General features: G+C 46.2%; 1 long non-coding RNA gene across 1 annotated transcript in view; it reads right to left on the reverse strand.

Annotated features, from left to right (window-relative positions):
- Window positions 1-6,724: 6,724 nt before the first annotated feature.
- Window positions 6,725-16,147, reverse strand: part of LOC148508463 (uncharacterized) — a 35,551-nt gene continuing 26,128 nt past the window's right edge. The window contains exon 3 of the long non-coding RNA XR_015869585.1: window positions 6,725-7,100. This is a non-coding gene — a long non-coding RNA (uncharacterized LOC148508463). The remainder of the gene's footprint in view (window positions 7,101-16,147) is intronic.

A 16,147-nucleotide genomic window follows, 5' to 3' on the forward strand; every position in this document is an offset into this window, starting at 1 on the left:
TGTATCCAATTCCAGGGGCCATAGTGTGTGGCTGTTATGTCTTGTGTATTCTGTAGTGGTCGTTGGAGTTCTCTGTATTATGTGGCACTCATTGCAAAGTTCTCTATAGTGTATGGTGGTCACTTGGTGTATTATAAGGCGGGCCACTGACATTCTCTGCAATACAGTATATTGCGGTCACTATGATGGGTGAGGTAGTGTAGTACAGGCAGCAATAAAAGTTAATGGCTGAGACAGTTGAGCCTGCATGCTACATTGAAAATTATAGGTACCCCAGAACCACAGAACAAAAGCAGGTTTGTTTTTTTGTTTGTTTTTAACTGGGGGGGGTGCTGTTACAGTGTGTATATTAAAATCAATAATAATAATTCCTTATACAGCTAAAAACAAAATATATATATGAAATGTGATAATTTTCCAAGAGCTTAGAAGTTTACACAGAACTGGTTATTCCAGCATATCAAAAGATGGGAAGAGACCCCACAATACAAGCTAATTAGCATTTGTTTACCCTAGCTAAGAGACACAGCTTCCTGCCTAAGACCCTATACAATAAGGTTTGAATGTCCTTTTATGGGCAAGATCCCACAGGTGAGGAATGGGAGGAGGGCATTCACACAAACACTCTACAGAGACACAGGAAGGATCTCACACAGATGCAGACACAAACACTTGGAGAAACACACATGCTTGCAAGGACACACCAGGGAGACACAAGGACAGCAGACTTTCTCCCCAGAAGACTGCCAAGATGCAGCTTCAATCGCCTGGAGATATCTGCTCATAATGGCTAAGTAAACTGTACATTAGTTAGCCTATAATGGGTATTTGTAATCTGTTTATAGCTTGTATAGATAGTTTGTAGTGATTTGGGTTCAGTTTTATACATATAGCTGGCTGTGATATAGGTGTACTTTTTCCCCCTTCCTTCCCATGTGTTGTATTCTCGTGGTCTGACTGTATCATTGTGTAGTTGAGATTGGGATGGAGATTGGGTGAAATGTTGCAATCTGTAGATGTATATTTGTTTGATATCAGCTAGTGGTTGTGGTTCCATGGGAGTTGCAGATTGCTAGCCATATTGTGATAGTATTGTGAAGTTATATATTATCATAGTTTGGGAATTTAAAGATGCTACCTCCATGTGGTATGAACAAAGGAAATTCCATGTGCTCTCCCCCTTCCCCCATTGACCCATGTCTCTAATGGAAATTGAAGTTGGTCCATGTGGTTGGTGGATGCTTTATAGTATTATGATAGAATTGTGTACTATGAGTTGTATACTGGTATTTTAACTATTACAGAGGAATCAGCTTATATGTATTATACAACATTATAGTATCTGAAAAGCTTGTATAGTATAGTGGATGCAGTGTTATATCATGGAAGTTGAAAATATTAGACACTGGTATACAATATAACGTACTGTTTTGGTCCAAAGATATCACACAGTTGTAGTGGGTGAAGGTATTGGTATTCCAGAACATGGCATTATGGGAGATTTCAATGAGGGACATTCAAAATGGAGTTTGTGATCAGAGACCATGCGGTTTGAACAATAGGACAAAGGGTCACAACAACCACCACACACAATCTCACACAGCAGCCATTTCTCTCTCTCTCTCTCTCTCTCTCTCTCGTCTATATTGTATTTTAACAAGCATTGATTTTATGAAGATTTGATATATAAAAACGTTTTACTTATAACATTTTGTGTGCATCGTTATCTTTATAAAAGGAAATTATCCAAATGATTTAAAAGGTATATAATTCTGGTTAACACTTTGCGAAGTTCATATATTTATGTTGCGTATAACCTGATAGTTATTATATGAAAAATAGAATAATTTGCTTCAGATATATTGGGATTAAACAAGCTGGCAATGGCCGGTGTGTACAAATAGAAAGAAAGGAAGAGAAAACCACCCCCTAGCAGGTGCCAAGTTGAGTCTTGTCTTTGCCCCAGGTGACAGAAAGCCTAGTTTTACCCTGTGTGTATGTACACACACACATATATATATATATATATATATATATATATATATATGATTTATCAAAAATCTATGGGATATAATAATCTTGCCTAACAATTTTCACATGGATTTAGGAATCATCTCTTGTCTGGACACAGGCTCCGTCCATGTGCGTACTGCGTATGCGCGGTAATTGCTCTGTGCATGTGTCATCAGGGTCAGACTATAGGCAATACTTTCTGGCACTTGATAAATCTGACAGCATAGCAGCCCCCATAGAAACCTATATCGGCTGATTTGTAGTCGTAAATGGAGGGACCGTGGAAGAGATTGGAGATATCTGCTGCAGTTCCTCCTTCTTAAATCCTAGGGATGCTTAATATTTCACAGGGACCCCCAAAAACGGGTGTTCAGGGGATATTCTGCAAATATACTTTAATAAATATGCCGTTAAATGTGAAATGAGTGCTATGTTGTGTTTGAGGCACTACAGAAAAAAGTTTGATATATAGGCTATATACTAAACATTTCATCATACAAAAGTTGAAAATTAACATTTTCAGAGAACACGATTTTAAGGTACACAGTATTGTTTTTTTCAAAGGCACACTTTTGCTTAGCCTTAAATATAAAAGGTAACTCAAAAAATGTTTCATCTAGCTCCAGTAAAAATAATAATGATGATAATAATAATAATATACACAAAGATCCTAGTCAGTGACTTTTTCTATAACCATGCCAGTGCCAACTTATAAGTGATAACACTGCTACAGCATCTGGTGAAGGTTTCCCAAAGCCTTTGCATGGGAAGCCTATTTAACTAGTACTATAGCTGTACTTGCATAGACTTTTTTGAGATTTTTATTTTATCATCTTAAATATTTTCTTATTTTAAACTTAGGCCCAGATTTATCAAGGATTAATATTCTTGTTATTACTCATTACTAATCTTAAATGGTGCTCCTTCCAATCAGCTCCTGTCATTTTTCAAACAGTTAGGAGCTGATTGGTTGGAACACTATTTAAGATTAATAACGAGTGATAACAAGTATATCACTCATTGATAGATCTGTCTATGGGGCCCACAACGAGTTTTATAATACCCAACAAGTTTTAATACTCGTTGCGTATGATTATGGTGCTCCAGCCAATCAGCTCCCAACTGTCACCTATTTCAAAAATGACAGTTGGGAGCTGATTGGCTGCTGCACCATTTATCATATGCAACGAGTTTTAAAACTTGTTTCCTATGATAAAACCCATCAGCTGTCACTTTACAAGTGGTGTTTGAAAAATGACAGTTAGGAGCTGATTTGTTAGTACTTTATCTCAGTCCACTTTATCTCTCTCCATGGCTTAGTACATAGACCCCTTAATTTGTATGTGTATATATATATTTATTTTATTTTATTTTTTCTTTAAACAAAACGTAGAACTGCGACCCAAACTGGCTCATGCATGCATATCTGCAAAGCAGTAAGTCAGTGGTAGCGAACCCTGGTCCTCAAGAGCTACCAACGGTGCATGTTTTGCAGGTCTCCTCACAGAATCAGAAGTGATATAATTAGCTCCACCTGTGGATCTTTTCAAATGTGTTAGTAATGAATACACCTGTGCACCTGCTAGGTGGTCTGGAAAACGTGAACTGTTGGTAGCTCACGAGGACCGAGGTTGGCTACCCCTGCAGTAAGTTAACGCTTATTACCCCCCTGGTCCAGTATTGCCATTGCAGCTATTTAGTTTTTATTTATATTTTTTTAAGCAACAGCTAGGAAGACAGTTCATTTATTAAATTACTGCAGTGACTAGGGATGTGGGATGAACACTCATAGAAATATGCCAATAAACAGTGAATTTTGGGTTTCTTTTTTATTATTCTAAACCAGTGGTGCTCAAACTCGGTCCTCAGGACCCCACACAGTTCATGTTTTGCAGGTCACCCAGCAGGTGCACAGGTGTAATCATTACTCACTAATGGTGCATACACACTGGGTGATTAAAGTGGACGACTGAACGATAACGATATCGTTCAGTCGTCCACTTTATCGTCCATTTTTAACACAAAAACGATGAACGACAATGACGACGCGCGTTCCCGCGGGTCGTTCGTCATCATCGTTCATCGGGTTAACATGCAGGCCAACCTGACCTGACGATGTCATCAGGTTGCTGCATGTTGGGGAATGGGGGAGAGAGACCCCGGCGCTGAACGATATCGTTAATGATATCGTTCAGCGGGTGTGCTCAATGTCATGAACGACATTGAGCACAGCCTGCCGGGGACACACTAGACGATATCGCCCAGGGAGCATATCATCTAGTGTGTACGCACCATAACACATTTTAAAAGGTCCACAGGTGGAGCTAATTATTTCACTTGATTCAGTGTGGAGACTTGGAAAACATGCACTGTTTGGGGTCTTGAGGACCGAGTTTGAGAACCTGTGCTCTAAACTATTCTAGCACTCAAGGAAAGGCAGACAATACAGTTCTCACCCTTTCCCAAAAAAAGAAAAGTATAATTAAGAGGTAAGTATGGGTGCAGGGAGTGCGGTGTGGGCTCCCTGGATGGAGGGTCCCGTACACCCATTATAGATAGATACTCTAATGGCATCAGGGAGATATGGCAACTATGAGACAGTCATTTTACATAAAAAGACTCTGGTGAAATAGTGACGGTATACGGTGTTGACCACTGGCAGGCAGCACTACATACCTGCACAAAAGGGGGGGGTGTGGAATCCAAAGCCCGAACTGCAATTGGAAGAGGCTCAGGAGATTCAGGACAGAGCGCACAGCCGCAGGGGAGATGCCTGGTGACAGCGCTGTCAGCGTCCGCGGGACCCTCAGCCCAACGGACGGCCACGTGTTGAGGAGGGCGCCGCAGCCACAACCAGCCCCGTGCGGAGCTGCACAGTGGGAGAGCCAGGAAGTGGAAACCCTCCGGCCGGGTCCCGGTCACGGAGGCTGACAGCTCCCGCAGCCCCCGAGGAGACAGCCACCGCAGAGGTCCGGGGATCCGACACCGCAGCTGTTGTTTTTGTTTTATTGTCATCATTATTATAATGATGTATAGGGACAAGTCTATAGGACACTATTGCGGCATGACTGACTTTCTGGTACTTGTAGTGTCATTGCCTAGCATTTGTAACTAACCTATGACTGCCAGAAATTCACGCTTAATACACAACAGCCCTTTTGGGCCTCATAAACATTCTGAAGAAATTTGAGTAGAAGCTGTAAATCCATAGGTCAATAAAAAACCAATGACACCCAGATATGCCTCTGACTATGAAGCCAGTCTGTATATACCTTGCTGGACATTATCTGATCTCTGGAGCAGACAGGGGTTTTTTGTAGTAACTGGGGAAGAGCAGATGACACTGGGCTATTAGCACATAATGCATGACCCCATGATGTCATCCTAATGAGAGGATCATCCTAATGAGCAAAGTAGCTCAAGTAGCGTTCCCGCTAGGCTGTTTTAGCAGGGTGCGGCACCCTGCCCTCCTTCTGGAGGGCAAAAAGCACCCTGCCCTCCAGAAGGAGGGCAAAAAGCACCCTGCCCTCACAGGCTGCGGGTGCAGTCTTCACCCGCGGGACGGAGAGCCCCGCGGGTGGAGAAATGTGCGGTGACCCGGTCACCGCCGGAGAATAGACGCTGGGCGCATGCGCCCGGCATCTGTTCTACCTGTCTGCAGCGCTTGGGGGCTGCCCGGCATGTCCGTAAGTGCCGGGCATGCCCCCAAGTATGATGAAAAAGGGGACGCGTCTTATAGACACGCCCCCTTTTATGGCCACGCCCCCTTTTTGCCCGCACGCACAAAGTTGCCCTCTCTAGCTCCGGCACCCTGCCTGCCGCCGGAGCTAGAGTGAACACTAGCTCAAGTGCATTGGTTACCAAATGGTATGCTCTGCTTTCATTTTAGTTGAGACCCACTTCTGTTAGATATAAATTTACAAGTTAAGAATTAAAGATGTGTGGGGCAGTGTGAGAAAGATTACAAAAAAACATTTTGTTTACAGTTGCTTTGTACTAAATAAGGTACATTTATAAAAACAAAGGTAACTGTACACAGGTCATCAATGCTTACTGACATGGGTAAAGCTTGGCTGTTGATGCTAACTGGTGTGTGAGGACTGTAGAAAAAAGCATGACAACGCAGGTTTAGATAAAAGGTCACATCTGAGCCTTCCATCCAAGTGGCACATGCACAGGTGGTTTAAGAGAGGAGGAGGCCCGTGTGCTGGCTCCGATGGGGCCCCCTTCTCTCCGGTGTGCAGTAGACTCTGGCATTATGCCAGAGTCTACTGCACATGCGCTGGTCTCCAGTAATATGGTGCCAGCGCTGCGTTCCTGGGACATTACTGCATATGCACAAATTACCAGAAAAGGGCATGCTGGCCATTTTTCCCAGTGATTTCTACAGCACCTGGTCAATAAAGAGCTTAAGTATATTTAAATGGGTGTGTGGGCCCCCCTGGACCCCTGAGGCCTGTTTGCACCATACACCTTGCACCTGATGATTCTGGATCAGAACCTCTATACACCCCTGCCTATACCTTCTAATATCCTACCTATAAACCTCTAAGGATGATGCTAATTTGCGTACGCAGTCATACAGTAAATAAAGACTTAAGACCTGGAATCTGTGGTTCCAAAGCGCAAGTATTATTCAGGTAAAAGTACAGTCAGTTACCCGCTATTGATCCAGACATAATTCGGTGCAAAGGAATTATACAGACCCAAGTACAGTATACATACGCAGCGCTTTCTGGTCCAGATGTTAGGCATCAGCAAGAAACCCCTCGTCCCTCAGCGTTCAGCAAGAAGACTAAGAACCCAGTGTTGGAGCACACATTTATACCCCCCAGAATAGACAGGACAATAGAGAAGTTTGTTGCTTATGCCATTGGTTCCCATGGGGGGAGCATCTGTTACAGAGCGTTTAACAGGCTGGTTCAAATAGTCTCAACCCAGCCTCCAACAACTGGGGGTCTCTGCCCTCCTACCCCATGCAATCATCCTAACAGTTGTTCATATAATATACATTTTGTTGCTTGAAGTCTCTGCGGTCCATAAGTTGAGAATGCATGTGCGATCTCCACACCGATAATACCGGAACTCTGTTGAAAGAGTACGCATCAATACGAAACCAAACACGTCTTTCTTAGCATGTATAAAACCTTAGTTATCAAATATCTTTATTTCACAGCATTTATACTAACTGAACAAACTTAAATCTTATACCATAAAGCTTATTAAACCTTTTATGTGGATATGTAATGTGTGAGTATGCAGGGTTTGATATAAAGACGCTAGTTAACTTGGGGCAGATGCGTGCGCATGAAGCTAATAAAACAGTGTTTTCACACAAGGTCTTATGCATTCGCTAATATGCGACTAGTTAACAGCGCAATTGTGTATATGAGGAATGGTGCACTTAAATCTCACTTACTAAGTGAACACCTAGCAGTGTTGAATGCTGAGCCTTATAGTTCCACATGACCCTTCTCTCAGCAGCCCCCACCTTTCCCAGGCTCAAAAGAAAAGACCCTTTATTCTCCCAGACTCTTGTGTGAATGCAAATTAGCCCAGCTACAAGACCCAGACCTAAGATAACACTCTTGGCTTTGAAGTTATTTAATTGCAGGAAGCCTGCTAAGGTAAGGTGTGTATTCTAGCCGGGCCACCTGGAGTGAGAGCAGACGTTATCCAGGAAGCTTATCTACACAAGCTAGTTGTCATGTGGCCATTTGCTCTGTTCAGCTAATGCAATCCAGTTTTGACATACTGTAAAGCCATTTCTGAAATATATCCTTTATAATACGTAAAGTCATGAAATGGGCTTTTGTTGAATCGCCGTAACTTATGGCGATGGTCACAGATGCATTCGCATGATGCTAATAGTATTATCGCCACATGTACTAAAGTATGAGTTTATCTAAAATGGTGCTTAGGCTGCCATTTCGCAAAATGGCGTCTTGCGGCTAGTCGCAAGATGGTGTCGCTGCGATTCAATTTTAAACTGATCTTGTCTCAGCCAATAATCCAGTTTCGACACACCCATTATAGATAAGCCCCAGGACACATGACAATGGACCATTTGCTCCCATATGCCATAAAGGTGGATTACGCTAGACCAGTGGTTCTCAAACTCGGTCCTCAGGACCAGTAGTGGTCAGAATACCAACCATCCGGATGCCGTCGCTTAGAGTGCCAGTGCTGGAATCCCAACACCCGTCACAATCTCAGCACTGGCATCCTCACCTCTGGCATCCAGACACTAAGTACTGGGGTTAAGGGGCAGGTTAGGCACTAGGGGAAGGGTTAGGCGCTAAGGTGGGGAGGTTAGGTTTAGGCACTGGAGGGATAGAATAGGTTTAGGCAGTGGGGAGGGAGGGTTAAGGCTAGTGCTACCTGAGGGATTGGTTTGGGAAAACACTGCTCTAGAGCTATGGTTGCATAAAACAAATCCATGTTCATTGAAGAACTGGGAAAAGCTGCAGTATGGTCCTCTAAAAATTGATTTACTAAACATTACCATTTCTACATCAGGGTCCATAGGGTTCCACAGGATACCTTGGGTATAGGTGATGACGTCAGGCATTGGTCACCATAGAGTTAAAGTTTTCAGCCTCCCAGGATGCACTAGGGTCCCCCTCCTTTACCCCACCCCCGAGCCAAGGCATCGCAGTTTCATTGGTGCCCAGCTCTGAGTCGGATGCACCTGTTTAGAGGGGGGCTAAGATTAGCCCCTGAAGATTCTTCACAAGCAGCTGTGGCTGCTCATCTGGAAGTACAGCATGGACAGTCAAGGCTGACGTCCACGCTGTCTTACCTACACCCCCGCCGGTACCAGAACACCTGTACTGATCTGGGGATGCTGGTAAGCATTTGGGGTCACAGCTAGCGGTGACCCCAGATGTTTTGGACCATGGCCGGATTCAAGGGGGCAGCAGGTAAGCAGCAGGGTCCCATGGTGGGTCCCTGCTGAGTACATGGTCCAGAGTCCCCAGGCAGGGGGCTCCCTGGGGACTGGCTGCAGCGTGGGGCCAGGTAACTAACCTGCGCTTCCACTACCCCCCTGGGACAGTGACCGCGGCTGAGCGGTAGCGATGCGGCGTCCCAGGGGTTAATTGCATGCCAGGGGAGCGCGCCTTCCCTGTACACAGCCGGCGCCTCCCTCGCTGCACACAGCCCTCTCTGCATTTGCTGACTGGCCCTGTGGCAGCGCTGCTCCCCCAGGCCGGCCTCCTCTCTGCTCCTCGGTGGCCATCTTTTGCTGGAAGCATGGTGAGCGCTGCTGGACGCTGATGTTCGGTGGCATTGCAGTCTGGGTCCCCCGGCATACCTCTCCTCCGTTGGTTACAGGTGTGTGTATGCAGCGCTGTGTCCTACCAGGCTCTGTGTCTGCGTAGTTGAGGATCAGCGCTGAGAGTGCAGGAATTGATTTCTTTGCATTGTATGTGACTTCTGCTAGCGTCTGCTGCCTGTACTTTCACTTTCTACTGTCAGCCATTTCACTGTCCCTGCTCTTCTTCTGCTAAAGCCCTTGCGGTGCGGTGATTGCAGGGTGGTTCTCCCACTATACTAACAAGTATCAGTGAGAGGGGTCACATACTTACCATCATGTCTGAGAGTGACTTTCCTCTCCAGTTTATTTGTACTACATGCAAGGTACCAATAGCGGAGGGGGAGGGTAACGCGGAGGGGCTATGTCGACAGTGTTATTTATTGGCGCGGCCAATTACTGTCACGGCTCCGGTACTGGAGCCACCCTGGGCTTGTTTCGCCAAAGCGCTTACAACCCTCGTGGGCAGTTAGCTCCGCAGCCTGCGTTCCCACAGATGGGATTGTCCCAGCAGTCAGTGGTGTCGTCACCCATGCAGGGTTTCCTGAGACAATTGATGGTACCCCACAGTCTCCCTATTTCCCCTCCTCAGGTCTCTCAGGAGCCTGCGTGGGTTAATTCACTGACAAGTTCTGTACAGCATTTGTCGGACGTGTTACAAGGGGAGTCTGTGTTGAGGCCACATAAGCGGCCGGTGGTGTCTCTGTCCGCTCCTTATGAGAATGACGACGTGACGACCGCTGCTGATGCAGAGATTCTGGATCTTTCTGACCAAGAACCTCTCCGTTCTAAAGTCTGACGCTAAGTACAAGGTTTATATTCCTGGACTTATTCGGGCAGTCCGCACGGCTTTAGTGATTGAGGATGAAAATCCTCCGGTGTCCAAGTCAAAATATGTCTTTTTTAAGGATATTAAGGGTGACGTCACAGTGTTTCCTCTTTCGGGTCAGTTAGTAGACCATTTAGAGGAGGCGTGGAAACACCCTGGCAAATGGTATCAGCCTCAGAGACGCTTGGTGGTGGCTTATCCGTTTGTGGACAATTATTTTTCTAAGTGGGAATCCCCTCTACAGGTGGATTCTCATGTGACACGCCTAGTCCGAAGTACCCCACTGCCCATGCCCTCCTTGAAGGATGCTACGGACCGTAAGGTGGAGATCTGCCTAAAGTCCGTTTATTCCCTTTCAGGGGGCAGCCAGGCCGGCTATGGCCATTTGTTGGGTAGCCAGAGCTATGGAGCGCTGGGCTGATAGTTTGGAGGTGTCTTTGGATTCCGACTGTTCGGCTGAACAGACCGAGTTGATAGGCAATCTCTGAGATTCGGCCACTTATATCAAGCGGCCTTGGATATCAGTACCCTGACTTCTCGGATTTCTTCGGCAGCTGTAGCTGCTCGTCGCATCTTATGGTTGCGATCTTGGAAGGCGGATGCTGATTCCAAGAAGGGCTTGAAAGCTTTGCCTTTTAATGGAGAAGTCCTATTTGGTCCGGATCTGGACAAAATTGTAGCCATGCTGGCGACGGCATGTCTCCCGTCTGCTGCGGTTCCTTCCAGTTCAGGTACGTTGTCCATTCGGCCTTACAGGGCCCAGGGTAGGCCTAAGGCACAGTCTTTTCCCCGACAGGCTGGCCCCAAAAAATCGGCCAAGCCCTGGAAGCAGGCCTGGAGTACCAGACATCCAGCCCCTAAGCCAGATGACAAGCCTGTGGCCTGACAGTCCGGGCCTCCCTTTGGGGGATCCCAAAGTGGGAGGCCGCCTGCTGCAGTTTGCCCAGTGTTTGTCAGTTACCACGACAGACACTTGGGTTCACGAGGTGGTTTCTCACGGGTATGCCCTCTCCTTACGGCACAGGCCCCCATCCCGATTCTTCACCACGGGTCTTCCATCAGACCGGAACAAAGCCATGGAACTGCGGAAGGTTTTGCACACTATGCTCCAGGCTGGAGTTATAGTGCCTGTTCCATTCTCCCAGAGGGGCCAGGGTTTCTATTCCAATCTGTTTTTGGTGCAGAAACCCAATGGGTCGTACAGTCCGATCCTCAACCTCAAAGCACTCAACAAGTCCTTGCAGGTGCCGAGGTTTCGGATGGAGACCCTACGGTCCATCATTCTGGCACTGGAACCTGGGGATTACATGGTGTCGTTGGACATACAGGACGCTTACCTGCATGTCCCTATTCTTTTACGCCATCAACAGTTCCTCAGGTTTGCAATCCGCAACGATCACTTCCAGTTCCAGGCGTTACCTTTTGGGCTGGCGACAGCACCACGTGTGTTCACCAAGGTTATGGCGATCATGGCAGCTTCCCTGTGGCTGCAGGGAGTCCGCATGTTGCCATACCTGGACAACCTTCTGTTGGTAGCAGGATCTCCAGAGCTCCTTCTACGCCACTTGGACCGGACGATTGCGGTATTGCACTAGCATGGCTGGTTAATAAACTGGCAGAAGTCCACCCTGATCCCGTCTCAGAGGATTCTGCACCTCGGAGCCTTATTGGACTCCGGACAGCAAAGGATCTTTGTGACGGGGGAAAAGATCTCTGCCTTACAATTGAGGGTGCGCAGTTGTCTGCAGAGTCGCCGGGTGTCTCTGCATTCGGCGATGAGGTTACTGGGCTCCATGGTGTCAGTATTCGACATGGTGGAATATGCCCAGTTTCACTCCAGACCTCTGCAGCAATTGATCCTGTCCAAATGGAATGGACTGCCTTAGAGTCTAAGGTCCCAGACAATGGTGCTCACTCCGGAGGTTTGCCTGCCCCTAGCCTGGTGGTTGCAGATGACCCATCTCAACAAGGGTTGTCCATTCTGGGTGGCGAAATGGGTCCTGTTGACAATGGATGCCAGCCTTCTGGGCTGGGGAGCTGTCACGGGTCCACACTTGTTCCAGGGCAGATGGACTCAGGTGGAAAAGGAGCTTCCAATAAACATCATGAACTCCGCGCCGTTTTCAATGCTCTCCAGTAGGCACAGCGGGTTCTCCAAGGTCACCCCGTGCAGGTCCAGTCAGACAACGCCACCACCGTGGCCTACGTAAATCGGCAAGGAGGAACCCGAAGTCGGGCGGCACTCGTAGAGGTGTCCCGCATCCTGGTCTGGGTGGAGCGCAATCTCCCGGCCATATAAGCAGTATTCATCCCGGGAGTCCTCAACTGGGAGGCGGACTTTCTCAGTCGCCAGGACGTTCATTCGGGGGAATGGTCTTTGCACCAGGACGTCTTTCAACTTCTGGTGGACAGGTGGGGTCTTCCAGAGATCGACCTCATGGCGTCACGGCACAACAACAAGTTGCCGGTGTACGGGTCTCGCACAAGAGACAAAAAGGCGTCTCTGGTGGATGTTCTGTCAGTCCAGAGGATGTTCCGGTTTGCTTATCTCTTTCCTCCATTTTCCCTTCTTCCACGGGTAATCCGGAAATTCAAACAGGAAGGAGGGACGCTCCTGTTGATAGCTCCCGCGTGGCCCAGACAGCACTGGTTCTCAGACCTTCAGGGTCTGTCTGTGGACAGTCCTCTGCGGTTGCCGCTATGACCGGACCATCTGTCACAGGGTCCTTGTCTTCACCCGGACCTGACTCGGCTGTCTTTGACGGCGTGGCTGTTGAGACGGCCATGTTAAGGTCCAGGGGGTTTTCCAACTCTGTAGTACGGACTATGCTAAGAGCTCGGAAGCCTTCTTCTGCAAGAATATACCATCGTGTGTGGCATACGTTCTTCCAGTGGTGTCGGCCGAGAGGTTATGCACCTCGGGAGTTCCGTCTGTCTAGAGTGTTGGCTTTTCTACAGGCGGGACTAGACCATGGGCTTCGCCTTGCTTCTCTGAAGGTACAGGTGTCTGCCCTGTCCGTCTGGTTCCATCATAGGATTGCTGCAATCCCTGATGTGCGCACCTTTATGCAAGGTGTTCTCCGAATTCAGCCACCTTTTTTTCCACCGGTGGCGCCTTGGGATTTAGCTGTGGTCCTGAGGGCTCTCCAGGGACCGCCATTTGAACCACTGGGCTCAGTGGACCTTAAATGGCTGACAGCTAAAACAATTTTCCTTCTGGCCATTGCTTCGGCCAGACATGTTTCTGACTTAGGGGCTCTCTCTTGTAGACCCCCTTTTCTGATTTTTCATAGGAACAGGGCGGTGCTGCGCACTCGTCCTGGTTTCCTTCCCAAAGTTGTTTTGAGTTTCCACATCAACGAGGAAATCATTGTGCCGGCTTTTAACTCACCTGACCTTTCCGTGGGTGAGGCCACTTTGGATGTTGTGCGGGCCTTAATGATTTATGTTGACCACACTTCTTCGTTTAGGAAGTCGGACGCCTTGTTTGTCCTCTATGGCTTCCGTAAAAAGGGTTGGCCTGCTTCAAAGCAGACTTTGGCAGGCTGGATTCGTATGGCTATTTCAGAAGCATATCTTCATGAAGGCCTTCCGGTTCCTTCCTCTGTGAGGGCTCATTCCACTAGGTCTGTGGGTCCTTCGTGGGCAGCTCGACATGGTGCCTCTGCAGTCCAGATCTGCAAGGCTGCCACATGGTCCTCTGTCCATACTTTTGTGAGGTATTATGCATTTGACACCTTTGCCTCTCAGGATGCTTCCTTCAGGCGGCAGATTCTCCTTTCAGCACAGGAGCATCCCCACCCTTAAAGGATACTGCTTTGGGACATCCCCAAGGTATCCTGTGGATACCCTATGAACCCTGATGTAGAAAATATGAGATATGGTAAGAACTTACCTTTGTTATCTCTATTTCTACGAAGTCCATAGGGTTCCACAGGACTCCCACCCTGTTGCACCTGTGCTGCAGATGGGCTTTACTCTGGTCACCGGTTTTTCCATCTCCCTCTGGTGAGAATGTGATTCTTCTGTGTGTCCAGATCTTTTTTCTCTCTCTTCCTTCTCCTCCTCCGGCCTATGGCTTGGTACGTAACTGAGATGCCTTGGCTCGGGGGCGGGCTATAGGAGGGGGACCCTAGTGCATCCTGGGAGGCTGAAAACTTTAACTCTATGGTGCCCGATGCCTGACGTCATCACCTATACCCAAGGAATCCTGTGGAACCCTATGGACTTTGTAGAAATAGAGATAACAAAGGTAAGTTCTTACCATATCTCATATTATCAACATTCACATTCAGCAGATGAAACGTTCGGAAGAAAAATAGTGCAGTAATTGATATGGCGGGGGGGCACAATACTAACTTGTCAGTTATTATCCAGTTGAGTTAGATCTGTGGCCCACCCTAAGCGGAGGAGGGAGAGGATACTGGCGATTACTAACTGCTAATATGGTTTCCTTGACTTCTCCATGGCAGCATGCTACCCTTCCTAAATACTTATTAATATGATATTGTGCCAAAAGACACATGAAGAAATGATGCTGTGGTCCTTTATATCCTCCCGGAGTGTTTTCTTTCATGTCCTGTCTCTGGAGTGGGGCTGGGTTGTCTCCATCATGTTAGCAGCTGTGGAGGAGCCAAGAATAACAGATCTCTATTTTCTCTCAAATGAATCTCAGAGTTATGACTGTACAAGGAAACGCCAACCCAGCCGTATATGAGGTTTACATATAAGAAGAAAAATAGGTCGTTTCTGTAAGCAATCAATGAAAAACCACAACAATGAGCTATTAACACATGCAATAATCATTTGTTCTGGGTGCAAGGGAATATCTACTGACCAAGGCATCTAGTAGTTTCCCTGCTTCCTTGGACAAAAATGAGTGTATTGACCCTTTTCTCAACAGTAAAGGCAAATAGGAGATTTTCCCCTAGTCATTCCTCAGTCCCACTTGTATAAAGCAAAACTGTATTTATTTGTCAATCCAATAATTTAATGCGTGTAGTGTCAAAAATATACACCATTATTTCAATATGTTACTACTAACATTTCATAGTGGACATTAACTTGCTTAATTTTTTACATTTTTATGTTTGAATTTAAATGTATTTGATTATACATAAAGTTTTCAGATGATGTTTTGCGGAAAGTTTTAAAATGTGCAATACTATTTTTATGACTGCATCAGTCGATATAACTCAAATTGTTTAGATTTTCTTTGAAGGAACTTAAGTTAGGTATTTTAATGTAAATTTGGAGACATTGGCCTAGTGCAGACTTGGCAAACCTGTCTCTCTCCAGCTGTTGTGAAACTACAGATCCCAGTATATTGAACGGCTGGAAAAGCATGCTGGGACTTGTAGTTACACAAAAGCTGGAGAGCCACATGTTGGCCAGGCCTGGCCTAGTAGTTTCAAGTCATTCCAGTTACCAAAGAAGTAATCAGAAAAGAAAAGAAACCATCCAATAAGTAAAATCCAATACTGAACCTCTAAGTGGCTTTTATGATTACTTTATTAAAATAAAAGATATCTGGAGGGTAAAATAACCTAATATAAGTACAATTATTTTAAATGTACAAAGTCCAAAAGCTGCAGTGTCAATAAATTCTCTATTACAAAAAATGAAAACAAAAAGCAGCCCTTGTCACTGTTTATTCGTTTTAAAACAAAATTTCTGCTAAAGGGTGAATTACGTTTCCGCACACACAACACAAGGCATATACAATCAGTCCTGTAATAACTTAGCTGCTGAGACATTTCTTGTCCTACTGTAGGATAAAATAAAGTGGGATGACGAGAGCAGATTGAGTGGGTTTTAAATATGGTTCAGAATTGTGAATATGATAAAGCAAGAAAAAAACAGTTATGAACAGTATATTATTCATTTATGGTATGTTGTAAACATGTCTAAACATTTTCACCTTAATGAACAACTGCATACAAGGAACGTGGATAGACGGGTTGGGTACGAGATGTCGGCAGTCAGAACCA

The sequence above is a fragment of the Taudactylus pleione genome, unplaced genomic scaffold, assembly GCF_031769625.1.
Source record: "Taudactylus pleione unplaced genomic scaffold, aTauple2 ptg000366l, whole genome shotgun sequence".
Classification (NCBI taxonomy): domain Eukaryota; kingdom Metazoa; phylum Chordata; class Amphibia; order Anura; family Myobatrachidae; genus Taudactylus; species Taudactylus pleione.